At 40.8% G+C, this 15,047-nt stretch overlaps 1 pseudogene; it reads left to right on the top strand.

Moving 5' to 3' along the window:
- Positions 1-15,047, top strand: part of LOC129708535 (protein FAM187B-like) — a 147,453-nt pseudogene that overhangs the window by 33,938 nt on the left and 98,468 nt on the right.

Below are 15,047 nucleotides of genomic sequence, written 5' to 3'. Positions count from 1 at the left end.
CCCTTTTTAAGAGCCCTATCTAGCTTATTTATAACCTTTATAATAGGAAATGAATACAAATTTATGCTCTTTGAAGAATTCTACTGAACTAGTATCTTCAGGAGCATCTTAAAATGCAAGAGAGTTAAGAGTCAATAGTGTTTTATTGGCATATGTCCCAAACTGGAACAATGATATTCTTACTTGCAGCAGCACAACAGATAAGTAAAGTGAAACAATATGGTTCAATTAATTTCATTATGGATTGTAAATTCTGACTGAACTTAAATGAGATGCGAGCTTCAAAACTAGGCAACTAAGAATCAGGTAAGAAAAATGATAGGTGAACTGAAGGGTCTTGACCCGAAACATCACCCTTTCCTTCTCTCCAGAGATGTTGCCTGTCCCACTGAGTTACTCCAGCATTTTGTGTCTATCTTAAGAAAAATGATAGATCCTTCTATCAGTTTAATGTGCACTGAGAATGCCACCGCAAGATTAATTTCTACTTATCATGTCAGAAGAATAATATGAAAGCACTAAGAAAGAGATTGATGAAGTTTTACATTGGGATAATAAGAGAAAATTTAGAAAGGACAAATAAGGATAGATGTCCTTTATTGAAACAGTGGGGAAATTTGTGGGTATATGGAATGAGCTGCCAGGGGAGGTCATTGAGACAGGTACTATAACCATATTTAAAAGGTACTTGGACAGATACATGGATAAGAAAAATTCAGTGGAATATGGGCCAAATGCAGGCAAATGGGATTTACTTGGAAGGGACATCTTGGTCGGCCTGTATAGTTGGACTGAAAAGCCCATTTTCCTGCTGTAATTACCTAATTTCCTGCTGTAAAGAGTCGCTTGGGTTGGGCACCATCTTGGATCATTACTTTGCAAATGGGTTACCCCTGATCAGCTAGGCAGACTTGATCATCTTGTGCCAGGAATTTACATAATTAGTTCACAAATAATTAGTTTATATAATTTAGATAAATTATATTGTGAAATCCAATGAAAGTTTCCTGATTATTGACCTTATAGCTCAAAGATCATAATCTTGTTGAACTGAGCCTCCATCGAAGACTGTGAAATGTATTCAAGAAATCCATTAATCTAAAGCTTTAGATTTTTCTTCTACTTAATCTACATACTGCCCGGCTACAGATATCGGTGGCTTTAAAATAAGAGGCAAATCCAGTGCTCTTTTTGTAGACAGCAAGGTGCCGCTATGCATATTGTTCTTTGTTGTTGGAGTTACGAAGGATCAGCGTGGACCTCATTGAAACTTACCAAATAGTGAAAGGCCAGGATAGAGTGGATGTGGAGAGAATGTTTCCACGAGTGGGAGAATCTAGGACTGGCAGCCATAACCTCCGAATAAAAGGACGCACCTTTAGAAAGGAGAGGTGGAGGAATTTCATTAGTCAGAGGGTGGTGAATCTGTGGAATTAATTGCCACAGAAGGCTGTGGAGGCCAAGTCAATAGATATTTTTAAGGCAGAGATTGACAGATTCTTGATTAGTAAGGGTGCCAGGGGTTATGGGGAGAAGGCAGGAGAATGGGGTTGAGAGGGGAAGATAGATCAGCCATGATTGAATGGCGGAGTAGAGTTTATGGGCTGAATAGCCTAATTCTGTTCCTACTACATGAACTAATTGGCAGATCGTCATCCTATACGCTACTTAACCTGTTGAAGGGCTTGACTGCCAAATTAAATTAATATATTAATTTTAAATATTAGTCATCTTTTTTGTAAAAATTGTGATTTTTTTGTAATAGTAAAAAAAAATTGAGAGATCAGTTTGCCACAGGGCCTGTTTCCGCGCTGTAACTTGAAAACTAACTTTGTAATAGTTTGTACTTAGTACTATGAAGTTTGTTTTACCTTTGTATAAATGTGTACTGTAGCAAACCAAAAGCATTTGACAAATCTAAAAACAACATTAACGAAACAAAGAAAAGCAGATGCTGGTTTATACCAAAGATAGACATAACTTGTTGGAGTAACTCAGCGGGTCAGGCAACATCTCTGGAGAAAAAAGGATGGGTAACGTTTCTGATCGAGACCCTTTGTCAAATTTCATTTCATACTATATATAATACTTTATATAATGCAGACTTTATAAAATGGCATTGCTCGTTTTGATTTGTGTTGCATTTTCTTTCCAGAGGAGTCTCTCTGTTCTGCCGTTCAATGTTAGCATCCATCGTCCCTTCAGTAACTGCATCGAAAATGTCCTTGAATTTCAAGGGAGAGTATCTTTTGCTCATTCCCCATACTTCATAAATAAAGCATTTCCTGGATCAACATTACTCTGAGTTTCAGAAAAGAGGATTATTCACCACTGGATGTTCCTGATTTCCCATGAGGTATACCATCTAGAGTTCTTGATGTGCAAAGTGATGTCAACTTGTGTATTTTGATGGGCATTAATGCACCTTGATCTATGACAAATATCGCCAATGTACAGATTGTGGCACAGTCTGTATTAATTGGAACACTGTTTTCGGTGAGGTAGAGGCTTGTATTTTGGAAGCAATTACGGCGGCATGGTGGCGCAGCGGTAGATGGCTGCCTTACAGCACTAGAGACCAGGGTTTGATCCTGACCACGGGCACTGCCTGTACGGAGATAGTACTTTCTCCCCTTGTTCTGCGTGGGTTTTCTTTGGATGATACGGTTTCTTCACACACTCCAAAGACGTACAGGTTTGTAAGTTAATGGGGTTTCAATAACATTGTAAATAGTCCCCAGTGTGTATAGGTTAGTGCTCGTGTGCAAGGGCCGCTGGTCAGCGTGGACTCAATAGGCCGAAGGGGCTATCTCTAAACTAAACTAAAAATTGTCATTTTCTGTGATGGAATTAGCATGCCATACTTGAAGCAATACAACAGACATGAAGGTAAAGCTGGAAAGATAGAAAAGAAACATTCAGCAGGTCATGTGGGTTTCTGGGGAAAGAGAAATTGAGTTAATGTTTCAGATGGATGATCTTCCATGAGAATGCAAGGGAACATTTACCTCACTCATTTATCAGTAGTTCCGGACAGATTTCTTTTTGGAGTAGACGGTACATAACTTTCAGGACCTCAAGAATCCTTTCAATTTACAGTACTGCAATTGCTGTTCATGTTATAGCCATCTCCACAATGGAAAGACCAAATGTAGTGTGTGTGCTCACTTAACAAAACAACTCCTTTCAGTCAGCAAGCATGACCCCAATCTCCCTGTACCAGTCACTTTATTTCTCCACCTCACCCCTTCTCTAACCTCATTGTCTCCCATGCTGGCCTAACAAAATTCAAGGCAAGTTCACACAGCTGTATTTCATCTTCTTACTGGACTCGTATAACTGTTCAGAATCCGGGCGGCACAGTGGCGCAGCAGTAGAGTTGTTGCCTTAAAGCACCAGAAGCTGGGTTCAATCCTGACCTCGGGTACTGTCTGCACGGAGTTTGCACATTCTCCCTGCAACTGCGTGGGATTCCTCCGGGTGCTCTGGATTCCTCCCACATTCCAAAGACATGCAGGTTTGTAGGTTAATTGGCTTCTGCAAATGGCCTCGGTGAGCTGAAGGCCCTGTTTCCACGGTGTATCTCTGAACTAAACTAAATAATGAACAAGGGTGAGGCACATGATGAACTTAGATTATGAAATAACACTAATTCTAAATAATTTGCCTCAACATTTATCATGGAAGCTAACATAGTTGAACTCAATGGGCTAAAGGGCTTGTTTCCATGCTGTATCTCCAAAAAAAATTAAAGTCAGTTCAACAATTTCAGCTAGTTCTAGTAGTTACATTTTGATGAGTCAGGTGCTGGTCGGCGTGGACTCAGTGGGCTAAAGGACCTGTTTCTGCACTGTATCACTAAAGTCTAAAAGTCCAATGTCTAAAGACTATTAATTACCAATGAACACTATTGTCACATGTGCAAGGTGCAAATGTACAGTGACATTCTTTTCTTACAAACACTCCAGTAATTTGATAATTTAATTGAAATTCCTATGGCACTGCACCCATGTCTTCAAGGACTACCTCCTGACTTTGACCACCACATTTATCTATTCCTATTATATTTGAAGAGCTCTCCTGTTCCCCTGTACACGGAACTCTTCTGCTCTTATATCTTTCAGCAAAATATACAGTGTATGTCTCAAAACCTTGTCTTTCATGCTTTTGAATGGTATCCTTGTTCAAAGAATTGTAAAGCATACTGGTACCTGGGACATAGAACAGTGCAGCACAGGAACAGACTCTTGGGCTCACAAGCTCTGTACCAAAAATAATGTCAAGATAAACTAATCTCAGCTGCCAGCACATGTTACATATCCCTCCATATCCCTGCATAAAGGCACAAACTATTTTATAAATGGGAAGAGAATTCAGAGATCGGAGGTGCAAAGGGAAGATTACGGAGGGTTCCTGCTCATCTATCAATTGTACCGAAAATAAAGTTAATAAATTTTCTATCGGCCACCTTCTGTATTCCAATGTATCATAATGTCTCTATCATAGCTGCCTCCACCACCGCATCTCGCAGCCTGTTCCAGGCAACAACAACCTGTGTAGAAAACTGGCCCCACACATCTCCGATCTTAAACATTATGCTTTTCACCTAGTTTTTAATTTGGGTCAGAACTCATGATGTTGAAGCCTAAAGGGCCTGTCCCACTTGGGCGTCATTTGCTCGTCATGCAGGTGGTGCGCGAGGATTTTGAGAATCCCAAAATCCTGGGGCCCGCGTGCTCACCGCGCATCACTGCCTACTCTATCACGTCTCACCACGCCATGCGCGCGTAATGCATGCCATGTGCGCATTACTCGTGCATCGTGACGCGTAAATAATGTCGCGTAAATGACGCGCAAATAACGTTCAGGTTGGACAGGCCCTTAAGAGAATAGGAATCTTGGCGGCACATTTTAGTTGGAGTGATGAACAAGAATGTTTGCTGTCTGAAACAGGAATAGTGGTCACAATCTAATCTGCAGCTGTTTTCAGAGGTTTGAAATGTAACCGTGTACCTACTTGTTCTGGTTTTTCTGGCTGTAGAAAATTGTTTCTCTGTATCTGCCCTTTCAAATTGCTTTATAATTTTAAGGACCTCAACTTTATCACCAGCCCACATTTGAAATTCCAGCAAATTCAAAGTTCATGCAATTTGTCCTGAGAATATAATCACTTAAGCTCCGATGTCATTATAGATCCCCTCCAAGTGTATTGCATCTTAATCAGTTGTGTTGCTGTAACCAGAATGTAGTTCAACAGGAATAGTCAGCCCAAGACTCTGTGCAAAAGAAACATCAACTTTTTGTATCTGAATTTTATCTTCCTTGTGTTAACGTTCAACATTCCATTAACCTTTTGGTTATTTTTTGAACATATGCATCTAGCTTTATTGATTTAAGTACATGAGCAACAGAATGAGCAACAGAATCCCATTCCTTCACAGCTCTTAGTTTCTATGTCCCACCTTAATTACATTCATACTGAGTTTCATTGCCATATTTATAACTCCCTGTAAAAACACTGTTCTCATGTGTCCAAAATTATTCTATTTCAGTATCTCAATGTCATTTATAGGACTCTCCATTATACAGAGTAAAATGTTACTTCCAATGTCTGTAGGAATCCACGTCTAGAGATACAACATGGAAACAGGCCTTAAATCTCACCAGGTCCATGCCAACCTGTTGATTGTAAATTCAAATCAGGTGTGTTCCAAATAACATTAAAACTTCTTCAGACTAGAGGTTACTAGTGTCTAAAAGGACTACTTGTACGCAATTTTTTCTAATATTAAGGAAAATACAAATGCAAGGGCAAATATTTTCTTAAAAAGACATTTCTCTTCCATCATCATTAAGAAACAAAAACCCATTGACAAATGTATACAGAGAATAACTCTGTACCCATGAACATTTCTTGTCACCTCTTTCATTGGGAATGTTCAGTTTTGCAGCAGTTTCACTTTCCTCTAGACTGCCTTCTAACCTTGAGATGAGGTCAATTGTAATAGAAACGTACTTGACATTGCAGGAACACAGCGGTTGAGGAATTGGTTGGATTTTCACAAGGATGTTTAATAACAGAAGCAGCCACCTGTGAAAAGGAATCTGGGTTAGATAGTATCCATTTGCTGAGCTTTACAAATGGGCAACTGATCCCTGTCCAGCAGGACATACACTACAACTAACAAACTTTCACCTATGAGAAGCATATCTTAGATAAACCTCAGCTAAAATTGGTCATAAGATATTCATGGAGGTTTCGATGTTACACTTTCTGACATTCAAGCTAAATAGAAAAGAATGAAATCTTTAGAAAATTGGAATCTGTAGGCTTCTTATTAATCCTGATTGGTGACCCATAAATCGGCAGAAACTGCCACAGCGGACAACTTGCAGTATGTAGAACAAACAAATTCTCCAAAAAAAAGAAACAAAGTGCTGGAGTAACTCAGCGGGTCAGGCAGGATCTCTGGAGAACTCGGATTGGTGATGTTTCATAGAAACATAGAAACATAGAAATTAGGTGCAGGAGTAGGCCATTCGGCCCTTCAAACCTGCACCGCCATTCAATATGATCATGGCTGATGAAACCAACTCAGTATCCCGTACCTGCCTTCTCTCCATACCCTCTGATCCCCTTAGCCACAAGGGCCACATCTAACTCCCTCTTAAATATAGCCAATGAACTGGCCTCAACTACCCTCTGTGGCAGAGAGTTCCAGAGATTCACCACTCTCTGTGTGAAAAAAGTTTTTCTCATCTCGGTTTTAAAGGATTTCCCCCCCTTATCCTTAAGCTGTGACCCCTTGTCCTGCTTCCTCAACATCGGGAACAATCTTCCTGCATCTAGCCTGTCCAACCCCTTAAGAATTTTGTAAGTTTCTATAAGATCCCCTCTCAATCTCCTAAATTCTAGAGAGTATAAACCAAGTCTATCCAGTTTTTCTTCATAAGGCAGTCCTGACATCCCAGGAGTCAGTCTGGTGAACCTTCTCTGCACTCCCTCTATGGCAATAATGTCCTTCCTCAGATTTGGAGACCAAAACTGTACACAATACTCCAGGTGTGGTCTCACCAAGACCATGTACAACTGCAGTAGAACCTCCCTGCTCCTATACTCAAATCCTTTTGCTATGAAAGCTAACATACCATTCGCTTTCTTCACTGCCTGCTGCACCTGCATGCCTACTTTCAATGACTGGTGTACCATGACACCCAGGTCTCACTGCATCTCCCCTTTTCCTAATCGGCCACCATTTAGATAAGTCTGCTTTCCTGTTTTTGCCACCAAAATGGATAACCTCACATTTATCCACATTATACTGCATCTGTCAAACATTTGCCCACTCACCCAGCCTATCCAAGTCACCTTGCAGTCTCCTAGCATCCTCCTCACAGCTGACACTGCCCCCCAGCTTAGTGTCATCCGCAAACTTGGAGATATTGCCTTCAATTCCCTCATCCAGATCATTAATATATATTGTAAATAGCTGGGGTCCCAGCACTGAGCCTTGCGGTACCCCACTAGTCACTGCCCGCCATTGTGAAAAGGACCCGTTTACTCCTACTCTTTGCTTCCTGTTTGCCAGCCAGTTCTCTAACCACATCAATACTGAACCCCCAATGCTGTGTGCTTTAAGTTTGTATACTAATCTCTTATGTGGGACCTTGCCGAAAGCCTTCTGGAAGTCTAGATACACCACATCCACTGGTTCTCCCCTATCCACGCTACTAGTTACATCCTCGAAAAAATTCTATAAGATTCGTCAGACATGATTTACCTTTCGTAAATCCATGCTGACTTTGTCCAATAATTTCACCACTTTCCAAATGTGCTGCTTTCCCATCTTTAATAACTAACTTTGGCAGTTTCCCCACTACCAATGTTAGACTAACTGGTCTGTAATTCCCCGTTTTCTCTCTCCCTCCCTTCTTAAAAAGTGGGGTTACGTTTGCTACCCGCCAATCCTCAGGAACTACTCCAGAATCTAAAGAGTTTTGAAAGATTATTACTAATGCATCCACTATTTCTGGAGCTACTTCCTTAAGTACTCTGGGATACAGCCTATCTGGCCCTGGGGATTTATCGGCCTTTAATCCATTCCATTTACCCAACACCACTTCCCGACTAACCTGGATTTCACTCAATTCCTCCAACTCCTTTGACCCGCGGTCCCCTGCTATTTCAGGCAGATTATTTATGTCTTCCTTAGTGAAGACGGAACCAAAGTAGTTATTCAATTGGTCCACCATATCCTTGTTCCTCATGATCAACTGACCTGTTTTTGACTGCAAGGGACCTACATTTGTTTTAACTAATCTCTTTCTTTTCACATATCTATAAAAACTTTTGCAGTCAGTTTTTATGTTCCCTGCCAGTTTTCTTTCATAATCTGTTTTTCCTTTCCTAATTAAGCCCTTTGTCCTCCTCTGCTGGTCTCTGAATTTCTCCCAGTCCTCTGGTATGCTGCTTTTTCTGGCTAATTTGTACGCATCATCCTTCGCTTTGATACTATCCCTGATTTCCCTTGTTATCCATGGATGCACTACCTTCCCTGATTTATTATTTTGCCAAACTGGGATGAACAATTTTTGTAGTTCATCCATGCAGTCTTTAAATGTCTTCCATTGCATATCCACCGTCAACCCTTTTAGAATTAATTGCCAGTCAATCTTGGCCAATTCACATCTCATACCCTCAAAGTTACCTTTTGGGTCGGGACCTTTACTGAGACTGATATGAAGAAGGGTCTGAAGAAGGGACCCGACCCGAAATGTCACGTATCCATGTTCTCCAGAGATGTGGCCTGACCCATTGAGTTGCTGCAGCACTTTGTGTATTTTTTTGTTACCCAGAATCTGCAGTTCATTGTTTCTATTGTTTAAACCTATTCCTCAACTCTTGATGGAAATGAGTTTCTTCATTCCAAACCAATTGATGTTTATTTGAAAACAAATTAGTAGGACAATGTGCTAATGTAACCATTAGAAAAAATGCATAAATAGGAAATCAGTCAAGGGAAGAATAATGATATCACAAAACTGCTGAAAATGTATGTGCACTCATCATAGATTTCTATTCATGCCTCTATTTGATAGAATCAATCTTAAATTGGATAAATAAGCCAATATGCACTGTGTAAACAAAGAAGTTCAATTTCTCAGTAAGGAATATTGACCTTCAAATGATGTTCACATTCGCTATCTAACACTGGGTGCACAATGTTGCAGCTGGTAGAACTGCTGCGTTACAACCTCAATAACCTGGGTCCAAACCTGCCCTCTCTAAAGCTCTGTGTAGAATGTATAGTCTCCTTGGCACCAGGTGTAGGAAGGAACTGCAAATGTCGGTTTATATCAGAGATAGATACAAAATGCTGGAGTAACTCAGCGGGTCAGGCAACATCTCTGGAGAGAAGGAATGAATGACGCTTCTGGTCGAAACCCTTTTTCTGAAGAAGGGTCTCGACCCGAAACGTCACCCATTCCTTCTCACAGAGATGCTGCCTGTCCCGTTGAGTTACTCCAGTAATTTGTGTCCATCTCCCTGGCACCGTGGATTTTCCCAAGTAGAGGTTAATAGATTAAGTGGACACTGTTTATTGCCCATAATTTGTCAGTGTGTGATGGGAATATTGGGAGAAAAAGGGGACCATTAGCAAACGCCAGTCCACCATCTTCTCAGATCGATCTCCTCTCCACAGCCTCTGACCTCATACTGGCCCAACCCCAAACTGCCAGTTTGTATCCTATACCCAAGATCCATAAACAGGACTACCTTGGTAAGTCCATTGTTTCATTTATTCTTATCCAGTTTAGTTTAGTTAGTTTGGTTTCTTATTATTGTCAGACATATCAAGGTACAGTGAAAAGCTTTCTGTTGCATGCTATCAAGTCGGAGAAAAGACTATATATGATTACAATCAAGCCGTCACTGTATACAGATACAGGATAAAGGGAATAACGTTTTGTGCAAGATAAAGCCCAATTAAAGACAGTTCAAAGGTCTACAATGAGGTAGATAAGTGGTCAGCACTACTCTGCAGCAGCTGAGAGGATGATTCAGCTGCCTGATAACAGCTGGGAAAAAGCTGTCTATGAATCTGGAGGTATGCGTTTTCAAACGTCTGTACCTCTTGCCTAATTAGAGAGGGGAGAAGACGGAATGACTAGGGTGAGGCTTGTTCTTGATTATGCTGATGGCCTTTCCAAGGAAACGTGGTGTGGATGGAGTCAATGGAAGGAAGATTGATTTAGAAACATAGAAAATAGGTGCAGGAGTAGGCCATTTGGCCCTTTGAGCCAGCACCGCCATTCAATATGATCATGGCCCATCCAAAATCAGTACCCAGTTCCTGCTTTCTCCCCATATCCTTTTATTCCATTAGCCCTAAGAGCAATATCTAACTTTCTCTTGAAAAGATCCAGTGAATTGGCCTCCACTGCCTTCTGGGACAGAGAATTCCAGATCCGCAACTCTCTGGGCGAAAAACTTTTTCCTCATCTCAGTACCAAATGGCCTTCCCCTTATTCTTAAATTGTGACCCCCTGGTTCTGGACTCCCCCAACATCGGGAACATCAGGATTTGCATAAATTTGGTCTGGGCTGTGTCCACAATTTCTTGCGGTCTTAGATGGAGCTGTTCTTAAACCATGCTGTGATGCATCCTTATAAAATGCTTTCTATTCTATTTCCATTCTTCTAGACTTCATTCTGTCTCAGTTTAGCCAGTCCATTCCCACTTATATCCAGGACACTTCTCATGGTAATCATTCTGAAACATTTATTCCACATTACATTTTGGAACCGTTCTTGGGCAAGATGCTTTAATGTTTGGACTAAATGAGAATCACTTGCAGTCTTAGTTACTAAACATGCTTAGTCTCACATTCTAAAGGGCATACAAGGCTGTGACATCTAAGAAAGTAACCTTGAGAATGTGAAGAAGGGTCTCGACCTGAAACATTGCCTATTCCACGGTAACTCATCCATGCCATCCAAGATGCCCCATCTACACTTGTCCCTTTTGCCTGTGTCTGACCCATATCTTTCTGAATCTTTCCTATCCATGTATCTGTCCAAATTTATTTTAAAAATATTTTTCAAACCTCAGCTTCCATAGTTTGGTTTAGTTTAAAGATACAGTCCACCTAAAACCTTTTCATCTTTGGAGTGTGGGAGAAAACCCATGCGGGGATCATTCCAACTACGTACAGACAGCACCAGTAGTCAGGATCGAGCCAAGTCTCTGGTGCACTAACGCAGCAACTCTATTGCTTAAATATTTTCCCTCTCATCTTTAACCTTTGTGCCTTCCAGTTCTTGATTCTCTTACTCTGGTAAAAATACTGCAAAAACACTTCACCCTACCTATTCCTCTCATGGTTTTATATACCTCTATTATATCATCCCTCGGTATCCTGGATCCTATCCTGTCCTAGCCTACCCAACCTATTCGTATAGCTTAGGACCTCGGAGTCCAGGACAAATCCTTGTACATTTTCTCTGCATTCTTTCCAGTTTAATAGCATATTTCTCGTAGTAGGATTACCAAAACTGAACACCATACTCCAAGTGAATCCTCGTTAGTGTCTTGTACAACATGTGGAACATAATGTTCCACCTGCTATACTCAATTCCCTGACTAATGAAGGTCAACTGGCCAAAAGCATTTTTCACCACCTATCCACCTGCTCCACAACTTTCAGGGAACTATGTACTTAAACTCCTAAATCCAAATTTTCCAAGTTCCCTAGTCTACATGTCTTTCTCCGGGGCAAAAACACAGGAGAAATATTAATTGAGGACCTTACGTAGCACTTAAAAAAATAAATGGCTCATTTTTCTTTCAATTTCAATGGATCTCGTAAAATTAGGAACTATGAAAAATGGTGCAGTGACTAATTGCTGTGGTAAAATTAATAGCAGACCAATTGATTTTAAGATGTGCAAATGTTTTGTAAGAGCTAAATTTTTCAGAGACTGATTCATAATTTAATAAGTTAATTTTTAAGTTTAATAATTTAAGGGTGGCACAGTGGTAGATCTGCTGCCTTACTGTACCAGAGACCCAGGTTGGATCCGGACTACAGGTGCTATCCGCACAGGGTTTGTATGTTCCTTCTGTAACCATGTGGGGTTCCTTCGGGTGCTCCGGTTTCCTCCTACATTTGAAAGACATGCAGGTTTGCAGGTTAATTGGCTTCTGTAAATTGTGGCTGGTGTGCAGGAGAGAACTAGTTTACACGGTGATCACTGGTTGGCATGGACATGGGGGGCTGAAGGGCTTGTTTCTACGTTGTATCTGTAAAACTAAAATTTAAATTAAAACTAAAGCCAAAAAAACTAAACAGTACTTCACCTCAACACACAGCCTCTTCCAAAACAGCCACCCCCAATGTGATGTTGCCGAAATTGTTGTGATCTCCATGCATTCTCCTGTATTTATCTTTTTCAGGCTACTGCTGCATGTTGTATCTCAGTTTTTTTTTGTGGATCATCCATTCTCCTCCTCCCTACTCTTCTTCAAAACAGGTTAACTGCAATAAGAAGATTTCAGCAACTTCTCTCAATCAACACCAATCTGTGTTGATAATTTTCTCTTAGTCTCCACCTATTGTATATTCTATTAGTGTTTCTCACCCTCCTATTCACCTCATATTAAAACCTGCCTGATTTTGTTTATAATTTTGGGGGTTTTGCCAAAGGTTTCTTTGTCAGAAGAACAATTTCATAATTTGATTAATTGTCACTATAAATCTGTACCTCCAATTGCTCCCGTCTTATTTGAGTCTTCTAGCCAGCACAGCATGGTGGCACAACAGTAGAGTTGGTGCCTTACAGTGCCAGAGATCCGGGTTCAATCCTGAATAGGGGTGCTAGTCTATACAGAGTTTGCACATTCTCCCTATGACCTGTGTGGGTTTCCTCCAGGAAGCTCTGGTTTCCTTCCACACTCCAAAGATTTACAGGTTTGTAGGCTAATTGGCTTGGAATAAATGTGAATTGACCCCAATGTGTATAGGGGTCAATTTACAATTAACAAAAAACAAGTAACCTACAAACCTGTAAGTCTTTAGATTGTGGGAGAAAGCCAGAGCACCCAGGAGAAAACCAACATAGATCACAGGGAGAATGTACAAACTTCATAGCAGCACCCGTAGTCAGGATCGAACTCCGGTCTCTGGCGCTGTAAGACAGCAACTGTACTGCTGCAGCACTGTGCCACTCTATCTGTCAAAGGTGCTTTTCTCAATCTCACTCTTTAACCTTTTATCTCTAACCGAAGACTTAATCATTCAGGATCTGTCAACTTGTCTTTCCTTTGAGTTTTACTGGCTGGCAGAAGTCTGCAGGTAATGGACTATGTGCCACTAAATTGTCCTTGCCATAGTTGGTGTGGCTGTGGGACATTAGTCATCTTGAGTGATATTCTTCTTTAAGGTAGAGTGGAGCACATGTGTGAAATGTCATTCCATTTTATTTTGCAGAGAAGGTTATTTTGTCTCACTCAAAACATGTTTGATTGATTGATGGAAAAAAGGCTCTTCGACCCACAGAGTCTACAATGACCATCGATCACCCATTCACACTAGTTCTATGCTATCGCATCCAATGCCTGCTCATTAAGGGCAATGTATAAAGGCCGTTTTATCTAGAAGTCCACATCTTTGGGATTAGTTCAGTTTAGTTTGGAGATAAAGCCTAGAAACAGGCCCTTCGGCCTACTGAGTCTGTGTTGATCACCGGTACACCAGTTCTATCCTACACACAAGGGACAATTAACGGGCACCAATTAACTACAGACATGCACGTCTGTTGAATGTGGAAGGAAACCAGAGCACAAGGAGAAAACCCAAGCGGTCATGGGGAGAACGTACAAACTCCATACAGTCAGCACCATAAGTCAAGATTGAACCCAGGTCTCTGGGCTGTAAAGCAGCAACTTTACCACCATGCCACTGTGCCGCCCCCATATGTGGGATGAAGCCAGAGCGCAAGGAAGAAAAGCACATGGTCACAGAGAGAACATGCAAATTCTTCACAGGCATCATCCGAGGTCAGGATTGAACCTGAGTCTCTGGCGCTGTGGGACAGCAGTTCAACCTGCTGCTCCACTGTGCCACCACTTCCATTTGAACTTGGGCAAAAGAATAATGGCAGAGAAATGTTGCTGTCCTTAGGGATGTCCTTAGAAGAATGATCCATGACCCATGTAATGGAAATATCAGCACTGCCTGGACTCTTGTTATCTAATGGTTGTTGCTGATTAAGCTAACTGTGTAGTAGGAGATGTAAAGTAGCTCTTTATTTAGCACAGCTCTGATTTAGCATTGCAACATTTATAAATTGCCTGCTGCACGTTCTTATTAATGAGATTGTTTAATTAGCGCTAAGTAACGGGAAACATTGCAGGTAAGGCTACTAATTTTTCAGAGATCTTAATACATGGAGGCTAATCTAATTTCCTACTTGGCTCCCAGCAATTCAATCCAATCTAATTCAAATGTTCTAATTCGCCAGCCCATTTACTTACTTGTAATTTGGTTTAGTTGGTCAATAATTTGGTTTAGTTGGTCAAGCCTGTTTTCCAAAGTTTTTCAAGCCTGAAATAAAATGAAAAACACTATCTAAACTGTTCTAAACTGTTCAGCAAAAAAAACAAACTGGTGGAGGAGCTCAGTGGATCAAACAGCATCTGTGAAAGGAATGGGCAGACAATGTCTTAGGTCGGGCCCTCATTTCAAACTGTTAGCGCTCTTAATTTTGTTCATTTCATTAAAACATTTAAAGGTATAAATATCTGACCAAAAAAAAAAAAAATGTTGGAGTAACTGAGTAGGTCAGGCAGCATCTCTGGAGAACATGGATAGATGATGTTTCAGGTCGGGATCTTTCTTCAGACCGATGTAAAGGTGGAGAAAACTGGAAGAGAAGTGCTGATCAGTCTGCAGAAGGGTCCCGATCTGAAACATCAGAATCAGAATCAGAATACTGTTTATTGTCATTTGAACATACGTTCAAACAAAATGACATTTCTGCAGTC

The sequence above is a fragment of the Leucoraja erinacea genome, chromosome 24 (assembly GCF_028641065.1).
Source record: "Leucoraja erinacea ecotype New England chromosome 24, Leri_hhj_1, whole genome shotgun sequence".
Classification (NCBI taxonomy): domain Eukaryota; kingdom Metazoa; phylum Chordata; class Chondrichthyes; order Rajiformes; family Rajidae; genus Leucoraja; species Leucoraja erinaceus.
Note: the sequence above shows the minus strand (reverse complement) of the source record. Positions and strands in the feature narration are given on the sequence as shown.